The sequence below is a fragment of the Arachis hypogaea genome, chromosome 17 (assembly GCF_003086295.3).
Source record: "Arachis hypogaea cultivar Tifrunner chromosome 17, arahy.Tifrunner.gnm2.J5K5, whole genome shotgun sequence".
Taxonomy (NCBI): domain Eukaryota; kingdom Viridiplantae; phylum Streptophyta; class Magnoliopsida; order Fabales; family Fabaceae; genus Arachis; species Arachis hypogaea.
In genome coordinates this window covers 87456554-87469299 of record NC_092052.1, presented here as the reverse complement: position 1 = coordinate 87469299, position 12746 = coordinate 87456554, and the positions used below count along the sequence as shown (strand labels likewise).

At 38.3% G+C, this 12746-nt stretch overlaps 2 non-coding genes across 2 annotated transcripts; both read left to right on the top strand.

The window, feature by feature from the left end:
* Positions 1-581: 581 nt before the first annotated feature.
* On the top strand, positions 582-689 carry LOC112768562 (small nucleolar RNA R71). Its single transcript, XR_003185973.1, has one exon. It is a non-coding gene; the product is annotated as a small nucleolar RNA R71 (small nucleolar RNA).
* A 10405-nt stretch (positions 690-11094) lies between these two features.
* LOC112768889 (small nucleolar RNA R71) lies at positions 11095-11202 on the top strand. Its single transcript, XR_003186268.1, has one exon. It is a non-coding gene; the product is annotated as a small nucleolar RNA R71 (small nucleolar RNA).
* Positions 11203-12746: the final 1544 nt, after the last annotated feature.

Here is a 12746-nt window from a genome sequence, read left to right as displayed (position 1 = left end):
AAATTTGCTAAATTAGAGGTATTTTGTTCAGAGTTCTCTGTCTGTTGCTGAGTGGATGATGGAAAAAGCTTGCTATTGCTAAACCTGTTTCTTCCACCATTATTAAAGCCTTGTTGAGGCTTTTGTTGATCCTTCCATGAGAGATTTGGGTGATTTCTCCATGAGGGATTATAGGTGTTTCCATATGGTTCACCCATGTAATTTACCTCTGCTATTGCAGGGTTTTCAGGATCATAAGCTTCTTCTTCAGAAGATGCCTCTCGAGTACTGTTGGATGCAGCTTGCATTCCATTCAGACTCTGAGAAATCATATTGACTTGCTTAGTCAATATTTTATTCTGAGCCAATATGGCATTCAGAGTATCAATTTCAAGAACTCCCTTCTTCTGAGGTGTCCCATTACTCACAGGATTCCTCTCAGAAGTGTACATAAACTGGTTATTAGCAACCATGTCAATGAGTTCTTGAGCTTCTGCAGGCATTTTCTTTAGGTGAATGGATCCACCTGCAGAAGTATCCAATGACATCTTAGCTAATTCAGACAGACCATCATAGAATATATCCAGGATGGTCCATTCTGAAAGCATGTCAGAAGGACACTTTTTGGTGAGTTGCTTATATCTCTCCCAAGCTTCATAGAGGGATTCACCTTCTTTCTGTCTGAAGGTTTAAACATCCACTCTAAGCTTACTCAGCTTTTGGGGAGGAAAGAACTTGGCTAAGAAAGCCGTGACCAGCTTATCCCAAGAGTTCAGGCTATCTTTGGGTTGAGAGTCCAACCACACTCTAGCTCTATCTCTTATAGCAAAAAGGAAAAGCATGAGCCTGTAGACTTCAGAATCTACTCCATTAGTCTTAACAGTATCATAGATCTGCAAGAATTCAGTTAAGAACTGAAAAGGATCTTCAGATGGAAGTCCATGAAACTTGCAATTTTGCTGCATTAGAGAAACTAATTGAGGTTTCAGCTCAAAATTGTTTGCTCCAATAGCAGGGATGGAGATGCTTCTTCCATGGAAATTGGAATTAGGTGCAGTAAAGTCACCAAGCATCCTCCTTGCATTATTATTATTTTCGGCTGCCATATCCTCTTTCTGTTTGAAAATTTCTGTAAGGTTATCTCTGGATTGTTGTATTTTAGCTTCTCTTAGTTTCCTTTTCAGAGTCCTTTTCAGGTTCAGGATCTGCTTCAACAAGAATTTTCTTGTCCTTGCTCCTGCTCATATGAAAAAGAGGGAACAGAAAAATAATAATAATAGGGAAGAAGAAAAACTCGAACACAGAGAGGGAGGTAGTGTTCAAATTTTTGGATGGGAGAGAAGTGTTAGAAGATGAATAAATAAATAGAAGGAGATGAGAGAGAAGGATTTTCGAAAATTATTTTTGAAAAATGGTTAGTGATTTTCGAAAATTAAAAGAAGAAATATTAAAAATAAAATTTGAAACAATTAGTTAATTAAAAAGAATTTTTGAAAAAGAGGGAAGAGATTTTCGAAAATTAGAGGGAGAGAGTTAGTTAGGTAGTTTTGAAAAAGATAAGAAACAAACAAAAAGTTAGTTAGTTAGTTGAAACAAATTTGAAAATCAATTTTGAAAAGATAAGAAGATAAGAAGTTAGAAAAGATATTTTAAAATCAAATTTTTGAAAAAGATATGTTTTAAAAAGATATGATAGAAAAGATATGGTTTTGAAAAAGATAAGATAAAAAGATATTTTTGAAAAGATATGATTGAAATTAGTTTTGAAAAAGATTTGATTTTTAAAATCACAATTAATGACTTGATTCACAAGAAATCACAAGATATGATTCTAGAATTTAAAGTTTGAATCTTTCTTGACAAGCAAGTAACAAACATGAAATTTTTGAATCAAAACATTAATTAATGAGAAAATTTTCGAAAATTATAAGATAAAATTAAGAAAAGATTTTTGAAAAATAACTTTTTTTTTTTAAATTTTTGAAAATGACTACGAAAAATGAAAAAGATAAGATTTTTGAAAAAGATTTTGAAAAAGATAAGATTTTTAAATTGAAAATTTGATTTGACTCTTAAAAACAACTAGATTTTAAAATTTTTTGAAAAAGTCAATCCAAATTTTCGAAATTTATGAGTGAAAAAGGGAAAGATATTTTTTTTGATTTTTGAATTTTTAATGATGAGAGAGAAAAACATGAAATTGATGCAATGCATGAAAGTTATGGATCAAAACAATGAATGTATGCAAGAATGCTATGAATGTCAAGATGAACACCAAGAACACTTTGAAGATCATGATGAACATCAAGAACATATTTTTGAAAAATTTTCAATGCAAAGAAAACATGCAAGACACCAAACTTAGAAATCTTTCACGTTCAGACACTATGAATGCAAAAATGCACATGAAAAACAAGAAAAGACACAAAACAAGAAAATATGAAGATCAAACAAGAAGACTGGCCAGTAACAACTTGAAGATCATGAAGAACACTATGAATGCATGAATGCATGAATTTTTGAAAAATGCAGAGAATTTTTTAGAAAAAATGCAATTGACACCAAACTTGAAATTGACTAAAGACTCAAACAAGAAACACAAAATATTTTTGATTTTTATGATTTTATGATTTTTTTTGGATTTTTCGAAAATTAATGTGAAAAAGAAAAATAAGGATTCCAAAATTTTTAATGTGAATTCCAGGAATCTTGCATTCTTAGTCTAAAGCTCCAATCTCAGGGTTAGATATGGCTTAATAGCCAGTCAAGCTTTAGCATGTAAATCAGGTGGATCAGGAACAGCAGCAGGTGGATTAGCAACAACTAGCTTGCTCTTGATAATGTTGGGTTGGAAGCCCCAGTCCAAATGAATTTAGACATGGCTTTACAGCCAGTCAGGCTTCAACATGCTTCATGAAATACTAGAATTCATTCTTAAAAAATTTTAGAATAATTTTCGAAAACAGATGAGAAATTTTTGAAAGAATTTTTTTGAAAAATTTTTGAAAATAAAACAAAAAGAAAATTACCTAATCTGAGCAACAAGATGAACCGTCAGTTGTCCAAACTCGAACAATCCCTAGCAACGGCGCCAAAAACTTGATACATGCGAAATTGTTACTCTGAGATTGTAAAATTTGTTGTTCGTTCTCTCCGTGGCATGGCGCCAATAACTGGTGCACAATACCATGGTCCAAACATAACTTCACAACTTCGCACAACTAACCAATAAGTGCACTGGGTTGTCCAACTAATAAAACCTTACGTGAGTAAGGGTCAATTCCACGGAGATTGTCGGTATGAAGCAAGCTATGGTCACCTTGTAAATCTCAGTCAGGAGGATATCAAATAGTTATGGAGTTTTCGAAAATAAATAATAAATAAATAGAAAATAAATATAGAAATACTTATGTAATTCATTGGTTAGAATTTCAGATAAGCGTATAGAGATGCTTTCGTTCTTCTGAACTTCTGCTTTCCTGCTGTCTTCATCCAATCAGTCCTACTCCTTTCCATGGCAAGCTTTCTGTAAGGGAATCACCGTTGTCAATGGCTACATCCCATCCTCTTATGAAAAAGGTCCAAATGCTCTGTCACGGCACGGCTAATCATCTGAGGTTCTCGATCATACTGGAATAGGATTCACCCTCCTTTTGCGTCTGTTACTACGCCCAGCACTCGCGAGTTTGAAGATCGTCACAGCCATCCCTTCCCAGATCCTACTCAGAATACCACAGACAAGGTTTAGACTTTTCGGATCTCAGGAATGGCCATCCATGGGTTCTAACTTATACCACGAAGATTCTAATATCTCGGACTCGGTCCTCTGTATTAGATATCTAAGAGATACTCATTCTAGCTTGGTTGCATGTAGAACAGAAGTGTTTGTCAGGCACGCGTTCATAAGTGAGAATGATGATGAGCGTCACATAATCATCACATTCATCATGTTCTTGGGTGCGAATGGATATCTTAGAAGCAGAATAAGTTGAATTGAGTAGAAAACTGTAGTACTTTGCATTAATTCATGAGGAACAGCAGAGCTCCACACCTTAATCTATGGAGTGTAGAAACTCTACCGTTGAAAATACATAAGTGAAAGGTTCAGGCATGGCCGAGAGGCCAGCCCCAAAAAACGTGATCACAGGATCAAAAATACAATCCACGATCTTCCAAAGATGTTCCAAAGATGTCTAATACAATAGTAAAAAGTCCTATTTATACTAAACGAGTTACTAGGGTTTACAGAAGTAAGTAATTGATGCATAAATCCACTTCTGGGGCCCACTTGGTGTGTGCTTGGGCTGAGCTTGAATGTTACACGTGCAGAGGCTCTTTTTGGAGTTGAACGCCAGGTTGTAACGTGTTTCTGGCGTTCAACTCTGGTTCGTGACGTGTTTCTGGCGTTTAACTCCAGACTGCAGCGTAGAACTGGTGTTCAAGGCCCTTTTGCGTCATCTAAACTCAGCCAAAGTATGGACTATTATATGTTGCTGAAAATCCCTGGATGTGTACTTTCCAAAACAATTGGAAGCACGCCATTTTGAGTTCTGTATCTCCAGAAAATTCACTTTGAGTGCAGGGAGGTCAGAATCCAACAGCATCAGCAGTCCTTCTTCTACCTCTGAATCTGATTTTTGCTCAAGTCCCTCAATTTCAGCCAGAAAATATCTGAAATCACAGAAAAACACACAAACTCATAGTAAAGTCCAGAAATGTGAATTTAACATAAAAACTAATAAAAATATCCCTAAAAGTAACTAGATCCTACTAAAAACATACTAAAAATAATGCCAAAAAGTGTATAAATTATCCGCTCATCACCTCCCTACACTTAGAATCGAGCATCGTCCTCGATGCTACTGCTCTGGCTCATGGTGAGGGCCAACTGTCACGTCTGGCTGGGTCTCAGGCTGTGGCTCCTCAGGTGGCTGCTGAACCTCCAGAGTAGCCTTTGTCTGCGGTGGTGCCTCTGTCTGAGCTGGCTCTGCCTCATGCTCCTCAGCATGCTCCTCCTGTTATGCAGAAGAGTCAGGAAGAGGGGGCAACTCAATGCCCAATGCCACAAACATCTGATCCATCCTGTCCAAGTGTCGTATAATGCGGCGCTCACTGCGCTCCATAAAGGGGATCAGGTGCTGGACTAGAAGGTAAGTCGGTTGAGGTGCTGCTGGTGGTGTAGTGGATGCTGATGGTGCTGACGGTGCTGCTACAGCTGATGAAGAAGAAGGTCTGGCTGCTGCTGCTCTGGCTCTAGACGAGCGCTGGGATAAGGGCTTCTCGTTCACCCATGTCCCCCACGGAATGAACTCCTCATTTTCGTCATCCGGGGATGGTGATATATCATCCGCCAACCATGGGGTACCAGCCAGCTGTGCCATTTGAGTGAAGTATACCTCTTTCCCCTCCATAACACATCCGATCAGGACGAGCATGTCCACCGGGATCTCTGTGAAATGAGTGATAGGCATGACGTAGTGGGCAAAGATCTGATGCCACGTCCTGGCCTCCCTCGAAAGATGAATAAACACCATTGGTGCACGAAATTGTGATCTCCAGGCTCGAACAAATCCTGGTAATGGCTCCAAAGCTTGGTGCTCTGATCTTAATTCATGATTGTCACAACTTCGATACAACTAACCAGCAAGTGCACTGGGTCGTCCAAGTAATACCTTACGTGAGTAAGGGTCGAATCCCACGGAGATTGTTGGTATGAAGCAAGCTATGGTCACCTTGTAAATCTCAGTCAGGCAGATATAAAGTGATAATGGTATTTTCGAATATTAAATAATAAAATAGGGATAGAGATACTTATGTAAATCATTGGTAGGAATTTCAGATAAGCGAATGGAGATGCTTTTCGTTCCTCTGAAACTCTGCTTTCCTGCTATCTTCATCCAATCAGTCTTACTCCTTTCCATGGCTGGCTTTATGCAAGGGCATCACCGTTGTCAGTGGCTACATCCCCTCCTCTCAGTGAAAGATATGCTCACATGATCTGTCACAGCACGGCCATTCATCTGTCGGTTCTCGATCATGCTGGAATAGGATTCACCCTCCTTTTGCGTCTGTCACTAACGCCCAGCACTCGCGAGTTTGAAGCTCGTCACAGTCATTCAATCATTGAATCCTACTCGGAATACCACAGACAAGGTTTAGACTTTCCAGATTCTCTTGAATCCCGCCATCATTCTAGCTTGCGCCACGAAGATTCTGGTTAGGAGATCTAAGAGATACTCATTCTAGCTTAATTCATGTAGAACAGAAGTGTTTGTCAGGCACGCGTTCATAAGGGGGAAGGATGATGGGCGTCACACATAATCATCACCTTCATCACGTTCTTGGGTGCGAATGGATATCTTAGAAGCGAAATAAGATGAATTGAATAGAAAACAGTAGTACTTTGCATTAACCTTTGAGGAACAGCAGAGCTCCACACCTTAATCTATGGAGTGTAGAAACTCTACCGTTGAAAATACATAAGTGAAGGTCCAGGCATGGCCGAGATGGCCAGCCCCCTAAACGAGATCAATAGTCTCCTAAGATGAACAATGGAATAAAACTGAGACCAAAGATTCCTAATACAATAGTAAGAGGTCCTATTTATAATAAACTAGCTACTAGGGTTTACATGAGTAAGTATTTGATGTATAAATCCACTTCCGGGGCCCACTTGGTGTGTGTTTGGGCTGAGCTTAAGTGTTGCACGTGCAGAGGCCATTTGTGGAGTTGAACGCCACTTTTTGTGCCAGTTTGGGCGTTCAACTCTGGTTTTGGATCCTTTTCTGGCGCTGGATGCCAGATTTGGGTAGAAAGCTGGCGTTGAACGCCAGTTTACGTCGTCAATTCTTGGCCAAAGTATGGACTATTATATATTGCTGGAAAGCCCTGGATGTCTACTTTCTAACGCAATTAGAAGCGCGCCATTTAGAGTTCTGTAGCTCCAGAAAATCCACTTTGAGTGCAGGGAGGTCAGAATCCAACAGCATCAGCAGTCCTTTTTCAACCTCTGAATCTGATTTCTGCTCAAGTCCCTCAATTTCAGCCAGAAAATACCTGAAATCACAGAAAAACACACAAACTCATAGTAAAGTCCAGAAATGTGAATTTAACATAAAAACAAATGAAAACATCCCTAAAAGTGACTAGATCCTACTAAAAACATACTAAAAACAATGTCAAAAAGCGTATAAATTATCCGCTCATCACAACACCAAACTTAAATTGTTGCTTGTCCCCAAGCAACTGAAAATCAAATAGGAAAAAAGAAGAGAATATACTATAAATTCCAAACTATCAATGAAACATAGCTCCAATCATATGAGCGGGACTTATAGCTTTTTGCCTCTTGAATAGTTTTGGCATCTCACTTTATCCATTGAGGTTCAGAATGATTGGCATCTATAGGAACTTCAGATTTCGAATAGTGTTATTGATTCTCCTAGTTCAGTATGATGATTCTTGAACACAGCTTCTTTATGAGTCTTAGCCGTGGCCCTAAGCACTTTGTTTTCCAGTATTACCACCGGATACATAAATGCCACAGACACATAATTGGGTGAACCTTTTCAGATTGTGACTCAGCGTTGCTAAAGTCCCCAATTAGAGGTGTCCAGGGTTCTTAAGCACACTCTTTTTTTTTGCTTTGGACCTTGACTTTAACCGCTCAGTCTCAAGTTTTCACTTGACACCTACACGCCACAAGCACATGGTTAGGGACAGCTTGGTTTAGCCGCTTAGACCAGGATTTTATTCCTTTAGGCCCTCCTATCCACTGATGCTCAAAGCCTTGGGATCCTTTTTATTTGCCCTTGCCTTTTGGTTTTAAGGGTTATTGGCTTTTTGCTCTTGCCTCTTGGTTTTAAGAGCTTTGGCTTTTTCTGCTTGCTTTTTCTTTTTCTTTCTATTTTTTTTCGCCTATTTTTTTTTTTTTCTGCAAGCTTTGTTCTTTGCTGCTTTTTCTTGCTTCAAGAATCATTTTTATGATTTTTCAGATTATCAAATAACATGTCTCCTAGTCATCATTCTTTCAAGAGCCAACATATTTAACATTCTTAAACAACAACTTCAAAAGACATATGCACTGTTCAAGCATACATTCAGAAAACAAGAAGCATTGTCACCACATCAATATAATTAAACTAAGTTCAAGGATAAATTTGAAACTCATGTACTTCTTGTTCTTTTGAATTAAAACATTTTTCATTTAAGAGAGGTGATGGATTCATAGGACATTTATAACTTTAAGACAAAGTTACTAACTACTAATGATCATGTAATGAAGACACAAACATAGATAAGCATATAACATAGAAAACGAAAAGCAGAAGAATTAAGAACAAGGAATGAATCCACCTTAGTAATGGTGGCATTTCCTTCTTGAGGAATCAATGATGTCCTTGAGCTCTTCTATGTCTCTTCCTTGCCTTTGTTGCTCCTCTTTCAGTGCTTTTAGATCTTCTCTGATTTCATGAAGGATGATAGAGTGCTCTTGATGTTCCACCCTTAGTTGCTTCCAATAATTGTGTGGAAGAAAATGTATCCCTTGAGGTATCTCAGGGATCTCTTGATTTGCAGTCAAATGTTCTACCACTGAGCTATAGAACCTTGATGGAAGCTTTTGTCTTCCCTTTCCTCTTTCTAGAGGTTTCTCTGGCCTTAGGTGCCATCAATGGTTATGGAAAAAACAAAAAAGCTATGCTTTTACCACACCAAACTTAGAATGTTGCTCGCCCTCGAGCAAAAGAAGAAAGAATAGAAGAATAAGAAGAAGATATGGAGGAGATGGATGGGAGTGTGTATTCGGCCATATGGGTGGGATTGGGTGGGAGAGAGATGTTGAATTTTTGAAGGTAGTGGGTGTATGGATGTGAGTGGTAAATGGAAAAAAAGAAGGGATGATCATGAATGGAAAGAGAGATGATGAGGTAGGTGGGGATCCTGTGGGGTCCACAGATCCTGAGATGATCCTGTGGGGTCCACAGATCCTGAGGTGTCAAGGCATTTACATCCCTGCACCAATTTAGGCATGTAAAATGTCCTTGCACACAACTCTGGGCGTTCAGCGCCAGGTTGGTGCCCATTTTGGGCGTTCAACGCCCCTTTGCTGCCATTTCTGGCGTTGAACGCCAGAACCATGCTTGTTCTGGGCATTCAGCGCCAGGATGCTCCCATTCTGGGCGTTCAGCGCCAGAACTATGCTCTGTTCTGGCGTTTGAACGCCAGACAGATGCTCCTCCAGGGTGTGATTTTTCTTCTGGTGTTTTTGATTCCGTTTTCAATTTTTATATTTATTTTATGACTCCTCATGATCATGAACCTATAAAGACACATAACTAAGAAAAATATAGTTAGATAAATAAACATTGGGTTGCCTCCCACAAGCGCTTCTTTAATGTCAATAGCTTGACAGTGGGCTCTCATGGAGCCTCACAGATGTGCAGAGCTTTGTTGAGACTCTCCAACACCAAACTTAGAGTTTGGATATGGGAGTTCAACACCAAACTTAGAGTTTGGTTGTGGCCTCCCAACACCAAACTTAGAGTTTGACTGTGGGGGCTCTGGTTGACTCTGCTTGGAGAGAAGCTTTTTCTGCTTCCTCTCCATGGTTGCAGAGGGAGATCCTTGAGTTTTAAACACAAGGGAGTTCTCATTCCATTGAAGGAATATTTCACCTCTGTCAACATCAATCACAGCTCTTGCTGTGGCCAGGAAAGGTCTTCCTAGGATGATGGATTCATCCTCTTCCTTTCCAGTATCCAGGACTATGAAATCAGCAGGGATGTAAAGGCCTTCAACCTTTACTAACACGTCCTCTACTTGTCCATAAGCCTGTTTTCTTGAGCTGTCTGCCATCTCTAATGAGATTTTAGCAGCTTGCACCCCATAGATTCCCAGTTTCTCTATTACAGATAGGGGCATGAGGTTTATTCCTGAACCAAGGTCACACAGAGCCTTAAAGATCACGGTGCCTATGGTACAGGGTATTATGAACTTTCCAGGATCCTGTCTCTTCTGAGGCAATGTCAGTTGATCCAGATCACTTAGTTCATTGATGAACAAGGGAGGTTCAACTTCCCAAGTATCAATGCCAAATAATTTGGCATTTAGCTTCATGATTGCACCAAGAAACTTGGCAGTTTGCTCTTCAGTGACATCCTCATTATCTTCAGAAGAGGAATACTCATCAGAGCTCATGAAGAGCATAAGGAGGTTCAATGGAATCTCTATGGTCTCTAGATGAGCCTCAGAGTCCTTTGGTTTCTCAGAGGGAAGCTCCTTATTGATCACTGGACGTCCCAGGAGGTCCTCCTCCTTGGGATTCACGTCCTCTCCTCTCCTCAGAGGTTCGGCCATGGCGCTTATGTCAATGGCCTTGCACTCTCCTTTTGGGTTCTCTTCTGTATTGCTTGGGAGAGTACTAGGATGGATTTCAGTGATCCTTTTACTCAGCTGGCCCACTTGTGCTTCCAGATTTCTAATGGAAGACCTTGTTTCATTCATGAAACTTACAGTGGCCTTAGATAGATCAGAGACTAGATTTGCTAAATTAGAAGTATTTTGTTCAGAGTTCTCTGTCTGTTGCTGAGTTGATGATGGAAAAGGCTTGCTGTTGCTAAACCTGTTTCTTCCACCATTATTAAAGCCTTGTTGGGGCTTTTGATCCTTCCATGAGAAATTTGGATGATTTCTCCATGTTGAGTTATAGGTGTTTCCATAAGGTCCACCTAAGTAATTTACCTCTGCTATTGCAGGGTGCTCAGGATCATAAGCTTCTTCTTCAGGAGAAGCCTCTTGAGTACTGTTGGATGCAGCTTGCATTCCATGCAGACTCTGAGAGATCATATTGACCTGTTGGGTCAATATTTTGTTCTGAGCCAATATGGCATTCAGAGTATCAACTTCAAGAACTCCCTTCTTCATAGGCGTCCCATTGCTCACAGGATTCCTTTCAGAAGTGTACATGAACTGGTTATTAGCAACCATGTCAATGAGTTCTTGAGCTTCTGCAGGCGTTTTCTTTAGGTGAATGGATCCACCTGCAGAGGTATCCAATGACATCTTTGATAGCTCAGATAAACCATCATAGAATATATCCAGGATGGTCCATTCTGAAAGCATGTCAGAAGGACACTTTTTGGTCAACTATTTGTATCTTTCCCAAGCTTCATAGAGGGATTCACCTTCTTTCTGTCTGAAGGTTTGAACATCAGCTCTAAGCTTGCTCAGCTTTTGAGGAGGAAAGTACTTGGCTAAGAAAGCCGTGACCAGCTTATCCCAAGAGTTCAGGCTGTCTTTGGGTTGAGAATCCAACCATAATCTAGCTCTGTCTCTTACAGCAAAAGGGAAAAGCATGAGCCTGTAGACTTCAGGATCTACTCCATTAGTCTTAACAGTATCACATATCTGCAAGAATTCAGTCAAGAACTGAAAAGGATCTTCAGATGGAAGTCCATGAAACTTGCAGTTCTGCTGCATCAGAGAAACTAATTGAGGTTTCAGCTCAAAGTTGTTTGCTCCAATGGCAGGAATGGAGATGCTTCTTCCATGTAAATTGGAATTAGGTGCAGTATAGTCACCAAGCATCTTCCTTACATTATTATTATTTTCGGCTGCCATCTCCTCTGCCTGTTCGAAAATTTCTTGAAAGGTTATCTCTGGATTGTTGTATTTTAACTTCTCTTAATTTTCTCTTCAGAGTCCTTTCAGGTTCTGGATCTGCTTCCACAAGAATGTTCTTATCCTTGCTCCTGCTCATATGACAAAGAAGAAGGCACAGAAAAATAATAATAATAATAGAGATCCTTTATACCACAGTATAGGGATCCCTTTGTGAGTGGAAGAAAAGAGGGGGAGACAAAGAATGTGATGTAAAGGAAGAAACACAACTGTACGGATGGAAGAGATGTGAGATGAGATGTTAGGATATGAATGAATAAATAGAATAGGATGGGGGAGGGATAATTTTCGAAAATTATTTTGAAAAAGAGTTAGTGATTTTTGAAAAATGGTTTTTGAAAAATGTTAGTAAATATATTTTTTTTTTCGAAATTTTTTTTTTGAAATAAAAATAAAAATAAAAATAATTAGTTAATTAAAAAGAAATTTTTGAAAAAAGGGGGGAGATATTTTTGAAAATTAGAGAGAGAGAGTTAGTTAGGTAGTTTTGAAAAAGTTAAGAAACAAACAAAAAGTTAGTTAGTTAGTTGAAACAAATTTTGAAAAGATAAGAAGTTAGGAAGTTAGAAAAGATATTTTGAAAAGATATTTTTGAAAAAGATAAGATAAGAAGATATTTTTGAAAAGATATGATTGAAATTAGTTTTGAAAAAGATTTGATTTTTAAAATCACAATTAATGACTTGATTCATGAGAAATCACAAGTATGATTCTAGAACTTAAAGTTTGAATCTTTCTTAACAAGCAAGTAACAAACTTCAAATTTTTGAATCAAAACATTAATTGTTTATGTTATTTTCGAAAATTTGTGAAAAAATTAAGAAAAAGATTTTTGAAAAATATTTTTTGAATTTTCGAAAATAACTAAGAATTTTGAAAAAGATTTGATTTTTGAAAAATATTTTGAAAAAGATAAGATTTTCAAATTGAAAATTTGATTTGACTCATAAGAAACAACTTGATTTTAAAAATTTTGAAAAAGTCAATCCAAATTTTCGAATTTGATGAGAGAAAAAGGGAAAGATATTTTTTTTGATTTTTGAAATTTTTATGAAAAACATGAAAATTATGCAATGCATGAAATTTTT